General features: G+C 53.4%; 1 long non-coding RNA gene across 1 annotated transcript; it reads left to right on the forward strand.

The window, feature by feature from the left end:
* The first annotated feature begins 5,698 nt into the window (after positions 1 to 5,698).
* Positions 5,699 to 6,547, forward strand: LOC128311763 (uncharacterized). The gene is made up of 2 exons (XR_008290335.1): positions 5,699 to 5,928; positions 6,359 to 6,547. It is a non-coding gene; the product is annotated as an uncharacterized LOC128311763 (long non-coding RNA).
* Positions 6,548 to 13,497: the final 6,950 nt, after the last annotated feature.

Below are 13,497 nucleotides of genomic sequence, written 5' to 3' on the forward strand. Positions count from 1 at the left end.
GGTGCTAGAAAGTTGGATTTCCATATATACAAAATCCCTTTCACCATATACAGAGGTTAACTAAAAATAAATCACAGACCTAAATGTAAAACCTAATATTATAAAATCTCAAGAAAACAGAAAATACATGTGGCTTTGGGTCATGCAGATTTATTAGATAAAACACCAAAAACATGATCCATGAAAGAAAACCTTCATAAATTAGATTTTACCAAAGTTAGGATCTTCAAAATATTTTCATCAAAGTTAGTATCTTCTGCTTTTCAAAAGATACTGTCAAGTAAACGAAGACAAGCCAAAAACTGAGAGAAAAGATCTGCAAAACACATTTCTGGTAAAGGAATGGATCTAGAATATATAAAGAAATCTCAGAACTCAATAACAAAGAAACGGCCAACACAATTCAAAGTGGGCAAAAGATTCGAAGAGCTATTTCACAAAGGTACACACACCGATGGAAAATAAATACCAAAAAATGTTTAACACTGGCTTCAGCAAAAAGTAAATTGCTGCCATGACAAAATAATACTACAGACCCAACAGAATGGTTGAGAAATGGAAAAACCACGTTCTGGTGAGATCGCGTAGCAAGGGTAACCCTCACTGCAGATAACACAGACACGTTGAATGCAGCTTGGCCATTTGTCATAAAGTTGAATGATGCAATCACTTAGCAATCCCTTGAGTATTTGCCCGAGAGCAATGAAAACTTAGGTTCACAATAAAACCTTTATGTCAGTGTTTATGGTGGCTTTATTTACAATTCAAATGAAAACCACCCCAACTGGAAACAGCCCACATGGGCTTCAGCCGGTGAATGGATTAACCAAGCATACATTCTTACAGTGGAATTCTCAGCAACAAGAAGGAAAGAATTGATAGCAATGAAAGCATGAATGAATCTCAGATCCACCACACTGGTTGACAGAAGCCTGCACTCAAAAGCTACATACTTCATGATTCCAGTTATATGACATTATGGAAAAGTCAAAATTATGGGCACAGGAGAAAGTCTGTTGTTGGGAGCTGGGGGGTGGGGAGCCAGGGTTGGCTACGAGGGGACGTGAAGGAATGCTTTTGGGTGATGGAAATGTTCTGTCTTGATTATGGCAGCAATTTCATGACAATATACGCTTATAGAACTCCTAGAACTCAACTTCAGTAAGCCTTGCAAAAAAAATAGCCAAGTGGAATTTCCAGATAGCAAGTTGAGATCAAATAAATAAAGACCCAGGAACGCAGTGCGCTGTGGGACAGTATCCAGCACTGTAGTGTAAATGGCATTGCCGCCCTGGGGGAGGGTGGAGAAAAACCAACCGTGGAAGAAATAATGGCCAAAATGTTTCCCTGGTTGATGGAAGCAATAAATCCACAAATCCAAGAATCTTAACAAACCTCAGTCAGGAGGAATATAAAGAAAACCACATAATTCTACATCATGATTGAATTGCTCCATATCAGATAAAAAGAAAAAATGCAGACAGAGAAACGAGATTCACTCTTCATAGAGGGACAAAAACAGCAGCAGACTTCTCAGAGACCGTGCAGCCTGAAAGGCAGTAAAACCTCTGAGGTGCTGCGGAGAAATCTAGTCTAGTGAAAACATCTCCGAAAACTAAGGGTGAAGATCCACCGAAGCTGGAAGAAGTCAGCTGGAAACACAGATCTACACAAAGACATGAAAAGCTAGAAACAGTGACTGTTTATTTGGGTAAATATAAAAGATACTCTTTCCTCATTTAAAAATCACGTAAGGAAAAAATGATAGCGAGGTCCTGGCATCTGCAGGACCGAAGTGTGAGTGTGCCCAGCACAGGACAAGGGCAGACACTCATGAGGTTCTTGCACATGTGAAGTGGCAAGTATTGTTTGAAGGTGAACTGTGACGTTACAGTGTGCACTCTAAACATTGGACCAGCCCCCAAGGAAATAAAAAGATATTTGTGATAAGGCAACAATGGACAAATATGTGAGATATGAAAATATCCAATTAATTTAAAATAAGAAAACCAAAAGAGAACAAAGGAACGACGTATTGATATGATAAAATAGAAAATAAATGACCACAGATGTAAATTCAACCTTAGCAATAATCCCAGCACGTGTACCTATGTAAGCATCCAGTCAGGCAGCAGAGAACATCAGACTGTATAAAAAACGAAGACTCACATGTATGCAGTCTGTAAGAAACTCATTTAAAACACAAGTGACTGAGAGGGTAAACGGTAGAAGATAACAGCCTCCAAACAATAATCAAAGGAAACCTGGAGGGATACACTAATGATGGTCAAAGTGGACTTGATCACCAAATATTACCAGGTATGACGGTAGATGGGCTAATTAACCAAGGACAGATAACAGTGTTAAATGTCTACGCATTTCATAACAGAGCTGCAAAATACACAAAGCGAAAATGTATGCAACTACAAGGAGAAACAGACAAAAATCAGGACGGTACACATCAGTACTTTTCTTTCGATAATTGCTCAGAAAAGTAGACAGAAAATATTAAGGATGCAGAAGATTTGCACAACCCTATCAGCCAATTTAATCAAACTGATATTTCTAAAACATCCCCCCTCACATCAGAATACGCATCTTTTCTAGGTTCACATGGGAGGTGCACCCAAAATGACCGTATTTTGGGCCAAGAGATGAGTTTCAAAGGATTGAAGTCATTAAAAAAATATATGTTCTGACCACAGTGGTATTAATCTAAGATTCAGCAACAGGAAGCTATCTGGGAAATCACACAAATAATTGGAAATTAAACCATCCGGTTCTAAATAAACCAGGGATCAAAGAACTCGAAAGAGTAAGTACAAAATACTGGAACCAGACGGGGACTGACTAACCCATCAACACGTGGAAAGGGTAAAGCCACACTTACAGGGACATTTATAGCACTGAGCGCTTACATGAGAAAAGGCAAAGACTGCAAACAATGGTCTCACCTTCCACCTGAGGAGACTCGAAAAAGGAGAGCGAAATCGAAACTATAAAACCGAGGGACAGCAGGAAGAAGGGAAGAACACAAAGTCTCCATCTTCGACAGGGACAAGACACATAAATGTCTGGCTGGTCTGGTCCAGAAGAAAGCAAAAAGATGCAAATACCAACACCAGAAATCTTAATTGTGATGCCAGTTCACAACCGTACACGTTTGTTGAAACGCATCAAACCAGTAAATTTTATTTTATGTGAATTGTGTCTCAATAAAACCCAATGAAAAAAATACACCGCCTGCCCCTCTCGAGCCTAAGCCCAAAGTCTCAAATCCAAGGCTACGTGTTGGTGGCGGGTGTCCACGATTTGCAAGTTCTGCCAGAAAGGAAGTGTCTGGGGTTCCTCCCAGGGTGAGAACCGTGGCCTGGCCTCAGCTGGTGCTCCTAGAGGTTGATCGTTCTAAAGCACGGTGCACTGGCTCTGTGGGCGCGGCAGAGGGGAGGTACCGTCTAGACGGCCCGCTGATGTCTCAAAGCCACCAAAGTGCCAGCAGGAAGGCTGACGGAGGCCACAGTCTGCAGGCTGCTTCCACCTTTGCTTGGAAGAAGAAAAGTAAACAGAAGCCAGGATGTTCTTTCATCCTGAGAAGTGCACAGAGGTTCACCCGCAGAGGTGAAAACACACTGACGGGGTGCAACAGTCGTGCGTGCGTAGAAAGGGACAAAGGGACCGGGGGACTGAATAGATTCGGGGAGAAACTTCAGCAGGAACGGGATCGGTGTGGCTCCTCAGGAGAAGGAAAGCATGAAGGCTTCAGTGGGCGGCCTGGGGACCACCGCGTCCCGCCTGGGAAAGGGTCGGGTTACGGCCACACTCCGCGTGCTGAGGCACGGTTTCTACCTGCCGCAAATAAGCAAGGTGAGGACAGAAGCTACAGAGATGTGCGGGAAAGTATTTGCATCAGTTTGTGGTGGGAAGACCTCATCCCAAGATCCAGACTCCAGAAGTCAAAAGACGAGAAACACCACGGGCTCGCTTTCGCAGGTGAAAGCCCGCAGCCCTGGGCCATGAGGAGCGGGCCACGAAAGCAGCCACTTGGCCCCAGGTGCTGGATGTCAGAGAACAAACCCATTTTCCTTACGCTGCTTCCCAACACCAGGGCAGGCCCGGTCTGCTCCAGGAACCAGATCTCCAAACACGGCTTCCCACGTGGCCCCTGGCTCCTGGTCAGGATGGAAGGAAAATCAGATCCCCTCCCTCCTGCCACGGAGAGGACACCCCATCGCCTTGGCTCTCTGTCCCCTGAGGGCCCCCCCCAGGAGGGCCCCAGCAGTGGCCTGAGCTTCCCAAGTCCAGGGACATGGTCACACACCGCTGGGGTGGCTCCCTCTGTGCCGGGCCCCAGGTCCTACCCTCCTTGCTATCGCCTCTGAGGAGCACCACCCTGGGGGCCTGGGCCCGAAGGTCGGTCCATGAGCTCTCCTTACAAGGGGTGGGCAGTCCTCCCGCTGCCCTCTGCTCGGACCTCAACAGACTCCAGAACCAAAGGGAGATGTTGCCATTCAGCACATTCCACGAAACAGGGCACGGACCCACCATGACACAACAGTGAAGGTCACAAGCACGCAAAAGGCATCGCACACCCTTAAGAGAAAACAAGGTCCAAGAAAAACGGGCAGAAGGCACGGATGGGGAGTGTCCGAGAATCGGCACTGAAGCATGACTGAAGTCACTCCTGGTCAAGGAAGTGAGAATGACGAAAAGATGAAGCACGCGTCTGCCCATCAGAGCTGCAGACCTTAGGAAGAGAACGCTCTCCCGTGGGGAGCACGGATTCCGGAGGCCGTGGGCGGTGGCACGTGTGCAGAGACCAAGCGAGCCACTTTTACGCAGAAGACACATATCCTCCCTGACCCCGTGTTACGGCATCCTTAGTGAGATGTTTGCACAGAAAGAGGAATCCATAGGGCTGTTCCCAGAGCAGCGTCTGACACAGCGAAGAGCCGGAACAAGTTTGGCATCCTGCGGGATACGTGGTCAGGTACAGGCAGCCACGAGGCCACGGGAAGACAAACGACTGGGCCGTGAGCCACGGACACAAGCTGAGGCGTTATCTCTGAATATTAAATCTGGAAGAAAGCTCTAAGACAGTGCGTAAAGCATGTTTTCGTTTACATGAACGTTAAACTCCTGCAAACCTGGCCATATGTTTTCCCAAGTAAACGTACTTAGTAACCATGTAAGAAAAATTCTGGAGAAACACACACCAAAGCAGAAATTATGGGAGAATGGGACGGGGTGGGGAGGGGACGGGTGGCCCACTGTTTTGGTGTAGGTTTTGCGTTTTGAGGAGTCAGGATCATGTCTTGCTTTTATAACCGATCCCTACGAGAATCTAAAACTGCTCCCAGAAGAGAGTTTGAGCCGCACGGAGACCGTGACAGGGAATCACCCCGAGCACCTGCCAGCCCGCACCTCCTCTCCAGCCTGTGGATGCCGCTGCTTCCCAGGGGGGCTCCGTGGGTGGAGGGGGGACCCCCAGTCTGAGCTGGTTTCCAGGCTTCCAGGCCTTCCACCCTGCCTGAGCCTGCATGCGCCCTCTGCTCCCGCCCTGCAGGACAGCCTCCTGTTTGTGATCACTGTGCCAGGCCGCTCCCCACCGTTCTCACTGCCGCTCTCCCGGGGGGGCCGCAGGGCCCACGAAATACTGTCACCCACGTGCAGGCACTGCTGCTTTAGTACTGAGTTCTGAATGACGTACAGTGGCTTAGTGTTACGTGCACAACGTGATGGCTCGTTTGTACATTTTGGAAGTGTTCGCGATCGGCGTCGGGCACCACACGTACCCGGAGACCTGGTGTGTGTGTGGTGAGAACTCGTACGACCTACTTCTCAGCAACTTTCAAAGGTGAAATACGGTGTCGTTAACTGTGGTCGCCGTGCATACGTTAATGCCCAGGACCCGCCTCCTGAAAACCGGAAGTTGGCTGTGCTAGACGCCCCCTCGCCCTCTTCACCGCCCCCGCCCCCACCTTGGGCCCCCCAGTCCTGCTCCAGGTTTTGTTCTCTACACTCCACGCGTAAGAGGGAATCGGTATTTGTCTCTCCCCGACTCACGGATCTCACAGAGCACACTGCCTGCCCTCTGGCTCCATCCACGTGGTGGCAAGTGACAAGATGTCATTCTCTTTCGTGGCTGAGTAGTCTTCCCCGGGGTAGACACCCCATCTTTGCGCATTTGTGGCTCCTTCCCTTGGGCCGCCTCCGTGCCCTGGCTATGTGAGCGTGGGGTGCAGAGACCTTTCCGAACGAGTGTTCTCATTTTCTTTGGGTAAACACCCAGCAGTGGGATTGAGGCATCATAGGGTCGCCCTGTATAATTTTTTGAGTAGCCCTGTATGTTTTCCTACAGCACGTTCCTTTCATCTTACGGCGTGAGCGGAGACGACGGGCGCGTTCTCCTTCCGTTTCTTTATCCCTTTGGGGCGTGTGAGCTTCAGGTCATCGGTTTCCCCAAAGGAGGATCTCTTGCTCGTCTTAGCCAGATGTGGGCAGGCCCTGCCACTCCCTGCTCCTGTCAATAAAGTTTTATTGGAACACACCCATGTTCCTTCATTCATGCGTCTGGGGATACTCTCATGCTGCATGGGCAGACCTGAGCAATTGTGTCAGAGGACCTGAAACGTTTGCTCTCTGACCCTTTACAGAAAACATCTGCCAACCCTGTTCTAGAACACTGCAGCAAGCACAGCCTCTGGCCCCAGGATCCCACGTTGTATGTGAGTGTATGTGACGGTCAGTTCAGTAAGCGGTGCAGAGAGGATCTCAGGGGCCTGGGGGTTTCATTTCAGCTCTAAAGACCCTAAATGACATTTACTCATTTTCTTCACTTTATTTATTTATTTTTAGCGGGAGAGAGAGCTAGTAGAGGAGGGGCAGAGGGAGAGAGAGAGAGAGAGAGAGAGAGAGAGAATCCCAAGCAGGGCCGAACCGTCAGCACAGAGCCCAACGCGGGGCTGGAACTCACAAACCATGAAATCATGACCTGAGCTGACATCAAGTCGATGCTTAACCAACTGAGCCACCCAGGGGCCCCAAAACTTGGTCATTTTAAAAAGTCACCCGGTGTAAATAAATAAAAAGATTTAAAGAAACCGTCATGACCTTCCCACCTTCCCTGTAGCGCTTGCTGTTCTAAACCCAACTGAACGCATGTACTTTTCATTCATATCACCCCAGGCGTGCTGTTCGGGGACACCCCGCGGACCGTCTGCACACGTCCCCCGATCTCACCCGACCCTCCCTTCCTGTACGCACACTGGTGTGGGTTTCTGTTGCTGTTGCAGAGTTTAGATCTTGAAATGACGTGCTTTCCCTAAACTTAAAATTTAAAGCCTTTAAGAGCTCACAGACCCAGTTTTCTCATGGCGGTAAAAGACTATTCTTTGGGAAGCGCGTGAAGGACACAGCGGTCTTGTGTTTACAAAAACGTCCCTTGTCGCACAGAGAGCCTGCCCGCGGTCTTGCTGTCCATCTGAGTGGCCAGGTGGGCTGCAGGCTAGTAGCGTTTTTTTACCGCGTGTTACGCGCCAGTCAGGTTGGGGAAGGGCTACAAACGATGCAGGTGTAAGAGGGACGTGAGTTGACGTGTCCCCTTGATTGTACCTCCAGTGCTCTCTACTGGACGTCAAGGGGGCCCGGGGAAGGCGGTGGTGGGCTGATGCCTGTGGCCGCCGTGACAAGTTACCAACTCGGTGGCTCAAGGCAACAAAAATTTATTCTCCCACCTTAATCGGGGTGATTTCACCTCAAGATCCTTAGCTTAATTACATCTGCAGGGACCCTATTTCAAATAAGGTCACACCCTGAGCTTTCGGGTAGCAAGGACACTAATTTCATCCACTACGAGCGACACAGAATATTTTTGAAAATAATTTTAATTTGTTGCCAATAGATAATGTATCTGCACTGTTCAAAATGCAAAAGACTCCTGGAGATGTGGTGGCCAGTGCTTGTCTTGAACTCCAGCCCCAGGCCTGTCCCCAGAAGGCAGCGGGATCATCAGTTAGGTCCTGGGAACGCCCAAGCAGATCCCTGGGATTCCTGCCCCCTGCCCGCTTCGCACGCCCATCCCAGACCTGGGGACGCGTCCGTACGGGGTGCCCGCGGGCCCCCAGGGCCAGCCCCCTCCCCCTGGCGCCTGTGCCCTTGGCTTCCTCAACAACATGGGATGGGATCACGGAAGCCTCGTTTCTGATGCGGGGCCTTGTCCTGCACCTATAGCAGTTTTTACCTCCCCTTTCCTTCTTTAACGAGTTAAGCATTTTGGCCATTTGAGCATTTGTAATGAGGCCTGTGATTCCCAAGTAGAGGGCAGTCAGTTTCCTCCCTCCGAACTTACCATTTTTCTTTCCTAAAAGCGTGGGGGAAGGGAGAAACGTACAGAACAAAGAGGGCTGCTGTGCGTTGCGTGAGAAATTGACTTTGGCTGTGTCAACACTCAGAAACAGAGCTGTCAGGAAGCGTCCCTGGTGGCCCAGGGGTCCAGCCAAGCCGCCCCCACGTGCGGGCTTCGGACAGATTTCCGCCTCTGGCCGCACCATGAAGGATTCGTCGTCGTTTCCTCAGAAAGGGATGCGTGTTTCTTCTTACCCAGTGAGGCCGTTATACTAAACACAACATGAGTCACTGCAGAAACCCCGGCGGTTTGTCGGCTGCCCCGGGACGTCCAGGCTGTGGCTCTGTCCTGAGATTTCCGTCTGACGGTACAATTGCTCCCTCGGTGATCGACAGCAGGGACTCACCTACTGGAGCACGAAGCCGTAGGTTTGGGGTTTTTGTTTTTTTTTTACTTACCACTTTTATCAGTTTAATTACCTAATGTGTTGTTTGAGGTAGAATAACGGGTGGAGACTTTTCTGGTTGGTGAATCAAATGCGATTCTTCGTGTATTTATCCGCTCACCCAAATACTTGCTAAGCTTTTATTTTGCCTCACGTACGGGGCTAAACACATGGTGTGTATGTGGATTCGTGCCCAAGACAGTCCTGCCTGACCACCCAAAGATGTGCAGTCAGCTATACGTTCTGTCCACCGCAGGAGACGAGGCTGGAAATGGCAGCGGCTTAAACAAAATATGCAACGTACTGCCTCGTGCTGGAGGAAGGCAGGCGAAGGTATCTCTGAGCTGCTGTCCGTGTCCGGTCTCTTTCCATCCTCTCCCTCACCGACAACCCTCCGGGCTCGGCTGCCATGCCCACAGTAACCTCAGGGCACAATATGGTGGCTGGGGCCCCCGCTATTACATCCCACGTAGCAAGCAGACGGGCAGGGAGGGGCTGGGGGACGAACCAGACACTCGGCCCTGGTCACATCCCTCCCATCCTTTTAATAAGCAGCTCTCTCTGACTCATCCAACAATTGGCTAACTTGCCAGAAGCTACCCCGGGCTTCAGAGGAGGAAAAGCACCATCTTTCAAGGTGGGTGAGGCTGGGGAGGGTCTGCTGCTGGGGGGGGGGGGGGGGAGGCGGGGGAGGGAATTGGTGACCAGCCCGTAGTGGCTCACGGTGCTCGCGTCTGTGTCCAGGACCATGGGCCGTGGCCCCCTCTGTGCGAGGGAACGAAGGGTTTCACATCCAGAACTCTCAGTAAACCCGCTTATTACGACCGCACACGCTAGGATTCCAGCAGTCGGGTGGGTTTGACGTCCTCGACGTTTTTATTGGAAGGGCCTCGTACAGCTTCTCAGTTCGCGGCATCTCAGTCTGGTCTGACCCCGGACTGCCAGCGTTCCGCATTGCGGGTTTTGCTGCTAGCTTGGTTCAGGATTTAGTGCCGTTACTGATGGAGTTCGGGGATATTATTTTGGATCCTCCAAAGCAGGTTTTTCCTTTTTCTCTTTTTCTCTTTCCACATTTGAGCTCCAGTTCGACTCTGCTGAGAAACCAAATCAGCCTCGCTGTCACTGCCAGAAGCCGGTGGCGGGTCAGCCTGGAGGCGTCTCACAAGTGAGGAAAGACGGGGAGACCGCACACAGCCGGCTTCTGCCCTGTCTCGGCTGCAGGAGATACCGGGCCGGGGCTCAGGGTTCCGGGAGGCCGATCTGTTCTCCCCTGTCCCTGCCTCCCTCCCCACCCCCCCCAAAGCCTAAACTTGGCTTCTGGGCTCTCCTCCATACCTTCCCCGGCCTCCTCCACCCTCTGAATGGCCATTTGCTCAGACGACACCCTGGCGAGTTCACCTGTAAGCCGGGACAGCACCGGCCACCCCAGGGAGCGGTCGTGCACCCGCGTGTGAGTCCCAGCCATCTGCCACCCCTCCCCCTTGCCCCCTCCGTCCCCTCCGCACTGAGTGGCTCCTCCACCAGCAGGACCAACACCTTTACCGCATTTCCTGGGAACTGGGCTCCTGACAGCAGGGTCTGGAAGAGGCAAACGTAGGAGCCACGGTTCACATGTCCAGCCAGGTGACCAGCCCAGGTGCGAGGACGGGAAGCACGGTCTGTGGAGAGCGGGGAGCAGGGCAGGCGCAGAGAGGCGCGGGCGAGGCTGGTGGGGCACACACTCCATGCCACACCCGCTCACATTCGTATCGTATCCGCGGGCTCCGCGCCCGGCGTGGGGCTTGAACCCACGCCCTGCAGGTCCAGAGTCACTCACTCCACCGACCAAGCCAGCCAGGCACCCCTGCAGACCTTCTTGACCTTCTTGCTGGGATAACGTGGGACTCAGGAGTGGCCACGGTGGAGGGAGCAGGAGGGCCCTCTTGCCCACCGTGTCCTGCTGGGCTACGGGCTGCAAACGGGGCAGGGGGCTCTCGGGGGTGTCGGGTGAGCTGCTGGCTCTCGAGGTCGTTGTGGGGGGCGGCGCTCAGTGGGCTCCAGCTTCTGGCCACCGGGCCATCGTGGATGCTGACCCAACCGTGATCCGGACACTGAGCACACACCTCCAGTCTGCCCGTTGCCTGGGAGTCAAACCCGAGGCCAGCGGAGACATGACGGCCTCGGTGGGGGGAGAGGGGCCTCCGTGAGGCGCCCACGTGGGGGTGTGGGCCAGCGGGGCTGCCCTCAGCACGCACGCTCATGCGTGTCTGTAAGCTGTGGCTGTGGGCGTGCCGAGCTCCCTTCTGCGCTGCTGGATCACCCCCAGGTGCCGGTCGTTGTCAAGGCCGCAGCGGGGCAGGCCACGGCGGCCACTCCTGGTCCACAACTTCACCAGGCTCCAGACGGCAGCGCGAGACGAAGCCCAGCGTCTCAGCCCAGGCGCCAGAGAGATTCCGGAGAAGAAAGCATCAGGCCCTCAGAGCGGTGGGGCGGCCTAGTGGTGCGGCTCAGGGACGTCTGTCCTGCCCATTCCTGACGTGGCCCCCCACGGGGGCAGGCGCGCAGGGGAAGGTACGGACAGCAGGACGCAGCCAATGCCCAGTGCCCACAGAGAGAGCCCAGGGTGACGCATCGGGAGGTGGCAAGGGCGGGGCCGTGGCCAGATGTGATCAGTGCCCTCGCCTGGAGAGACCCCCACGAACCCGCCCACCCCCCGGGGTGAGGACAGGAGCAGGTGCGTCTGCAAGCCCAGAAGGGGACCCAGAGGGGACCCAGGGACGTCCAGCCTCCGGACCTCAGAGAAAGACGTGTGGTGCGGTCACGGCGGCCGAGCTAAGAAGCAGAGACGGGTTACCCGGGGCCGTGGGAGTGAACACAGAGCGTCCCTGGGGTGCTGGCCGTGGGGGCCACCACCCCTGCGCACTGGCCAGCCCCTGGGGCTCAGCGAGCGAGTGCGTCCAGGCCAGCCCTACCGGGCCGAGCCTGCCGACTCTCCCCCCACCGGCCCCCGAGCGAACCCGCCCTGGCCTTGTCCTCACACGGGGTTTCAGGAAAGACGCGCTTTAAGGTTTGTTACCAAATTCACACGGATTTTGAGGCAAAACTTCTCCTCCTTTTCCTTCTAATGCAACAACAGAGTGAATTTGGAGATGCTTATCTGGAGCCGTGGAAGCAGGCAGTGTGGTCGGCGGGGCAGGTGAAAGGGAGTGACTCTGCACTCCCGGAGACTGATGGATGTTCCATTTCTTCCCCATTTAAGGGCGTCCCTGCCGCGAGTCCGCTGTGCGCGTGTGCAGACGGGATTTAGCCAGACTCCCCAATCTCACTCTCTTTTTTAATAAACCAGCGTAAAGTAGAATTTATTTACATAATGCAATGATCCATGAAGGTTACCATAACACCGAGGACCACATTAACCGCTTGAGTGGAATTCATTAGAAATTAACTACCACTTAAATTAATTTTCCCACAGTCACAAGGCTGTAATGGCGGGAGAAGGGACCGTCCATCAGTGGTGCTGACAGGGGACCTGTCAGCACCGTTATTTATAGGTGAGTGCGTTAACCCGCGGAGCAGGTGCACGGGGCCAAACTTGGAGCAGACTCATAAAAGGCTGCTTCACGGGCCCAAATTCCCCATATGAACAAGTCCCCCGGCCTCCCTCGTGCGCCTGTCCACACGGGACAAGGGGAGGCACCAGGGACTCTGGTCACTACCAACTACAGCAGGGGGGCGACTGCTTTAGAGGCCTCGTTCTAGAACACGTGTTCGTACCAGCAGAGCTGGCCAGAGCCATGGCCTTTCCAGGGAGCACTGGGGGCGCCGGGCACAGACCTCACAATCGTCCGCAGGGACTTGGGGGACACGGTCACCCCCAGGGGCAGGGACTGGGCTTGCAGGGACCTGCTGGGTCTCCTTTAGGACAGAGCACGTGTGCGTGCACACGTGTGCACACACGCGTTGTGGTGCGGTGTGCATGTGTGCACACACGTGTGGCATGATGTGTATGTGCACACGCATTGTGGTGCAGCGTGCACACACGTGTGGCGTGGTGCACACGTGTGGGTTGCACACCTGGGGCATTTGCAGGCGCCCATCTGAATTGTGAAACGGAGGGAACCTGCCAACTGGTTTCCCAGTACCCCGCGGGGTGCGCGGGAAGCCGGCTCCCGGGGCCCCCACGGGCTCGCCCAGGTCTACTGCCCAGCCCCAGGCCCTCACTGGGATGACTGCAGTGTCCCCCGTGGGCATGTCCCAAACTGGGATCAGATGCCCCATTTGGAAGGAGTTGAGAGTGATTGTCCTAGGACTGAGGACGGATAGCTGAGTGGTGGCCAGGCACGCCTGGAGGGGGAAGCAGTGGCCGGCCACGGCCTGGAGGGGTCCTTTGTTGTGCTGCGTGTATGTGCACTGGAAAGACAGGGAGAAAGCCGGGGACGCCATCCCTGCGGGAAGCGGTGTGGACCGTGGGAGCTCGTGGGGGCCGGTAACGCCCACGGTTACTTGCTGGGGGTGGGTGAGGGCTGCTTAAAAGTCCTGGGAAAGAAGACGGGAGGGGAGCAGAGGTCTGGAATCCTCCATGGGGAGTTCCCTCCGCCTGAGCGGTGAGCACAGGTTAGGATCAAGGTCCGGGCTGACGCTCACAGCCGCCGTAAACCCCAGTGGTCCAGGGGCGGCCGCTGAGAATTTAGGGAGGCTGCCGGGTCCCGGAGAGGGTGGGATGGAGGGG

The sequence above is a fragment of the Acinonyx jubatus genome, chromosome A1, assembly GCF_027475565.1.
Source record: "Acinonyx jubatus isolate Ajub_Pintada_27869175 chromosome A1, VMU_Ajub_asm_v1.0, whole genome shotgun sequence".
NCBI lineage: Eukaryota > Metazoa > Chordata > Mammalia > Carnivora > Felidae > Acinonyx > Acinonyx jubatus.